This window comes from Meleagris gallopavo, chromosome 5 (genome assembly GCF_000146605.3).
Source record: "Meleagris gallopavo isolate NT-WF06-2002-E0010 breed Aviagen turkey brand Nicholas breeding stock chromosome 5, Turkey_5.1, whole genome shotgun sequence".
In the NCBI taxonomy this organism is placed as follows: Eukaryota; Metazoa; Chordata; class Aves; order Galliformes; family Phasianidae; genus Meleagris; species Meleagris gallopavo.
The window spans coordinates 13,001,035-13,002,599 of NC_015015.2; positions in this window are offsets into that span (position 1 = coordinate 13,001,035).

Here is a 1,565-nt window from a genome sequence, read left to right on the forward strand (position 1 = left end):
GTGAGGGAAGGAAAAAAGGACTCTTACTATGATTCATTTGAAGGAGAAAAATCTCTCCCTATTGTAACTCATAAGGACTTCTGAATTGCCCACACACACCAATTTAGCTAATGCAGAAAGTACATGCAAATATTTCACAGCTTCAGAATCTGACTCCGAGAGTTTGATTCTGTTTCTCAAAGAATTGATGCCTGAAAACATAAAACAAGATTCACGTTCTTATTCCTTATAAACTTACTATAACAAAACTGAACAAGTGAGAGAATAAACCTTATCACTTTCCACCAATTGTTTTCTTGCATTTATACATTCCAAACATACAAGAACAGAAAAAGACAGCTTCTCAGAAGTGTTTAAATACTATAGAATCAAACAAAACCAAGAAAACCTAGAGCTATCTATCTGAAGCTGCCAAGGCATAATGTCTATGTATGCACACATCACACCTCTAGTTAATGATTTGGTTCTTATTTTCATCCCATGTTAGAAAAAGCCAGTGAAAGACCAATCTACCTGAAGTTTAGACTTCCTCATTTCTGTTACATGCCATCTATGTAGTACCACTATTTAAACATATTTTAGACTTAGAACAATATAATTAGTCTTTGTTTCTTCTAAATTATTAATAATGTTCTTCAAATACATTCATATACTAGACTTTTTTGTTGTTATTTTTTTATTTCATCTTTTCACTTGCAGACAGCTAAGTATAATTGCTGCTGTAATTCACTGTTATACTGTTTGTTTCTTTCCTGAAATTGCCTGGCCTTTACACGAACACTGCCATTAACATGGAGCAAACCAGAGCGTCAGGCATTAGCCCTAAGTTAAGTGGTAACATGATCTATTTAGTGGCACACTTATCAAGTCAGTTCTGCTGCTGCTTATTTAAATAGAAATTGAAATATTAGCTGTTCAACAAACTCCAGGCATTCTGTGCAGGAAATTGAAAGGATTCTAGACCCTCCTATAATGAGAGAACTTTTGACAAGTCCTCCCTGAACAGTTTCCTATTCTGAAGTACAGTAACATCTCTAATTAACAGTCAAGTAAAAAAAATAGCAAAGCTGTGATAAGAAAAATGCTGCCAGGATACTCAGTACAGACATACTAGTAAGTACCATTACCTGAATTTAACAGTGTCCTTAGATTCTGTGCTTAAAGGCTAAAAGAGAGGATAGCCTGTCCCAAGGAATAAAATACTGAAATGGATTCCAGATATTATACAAGTCTCAATAAAAACTTGTTCCAAAGCCCAGTTATACCTGGATTTCTAATAGTGGAAGAAAGAAAGATGTACTTGAAATCTCACACTCGAGAGAATCAGAGCTGCTGACCAACAAAGGCTTTAGATACAATAGCTAACCAGGTTTGTCATGTACCTTTTTAAACACTTAAGGAATTCTCAGCCAGACTCAGCTGCACTACTCACATTTTTCTTTCTTTATATATACTTCAAATGTTGTGATTTGAGATTATAAAGCTAAGGGATAATGTTGTATTTCACTGTTGCCACCTGTCAGAGAGGATTTCCTAAGGGTATGCCACTTTTCCCAGGGCTTCGC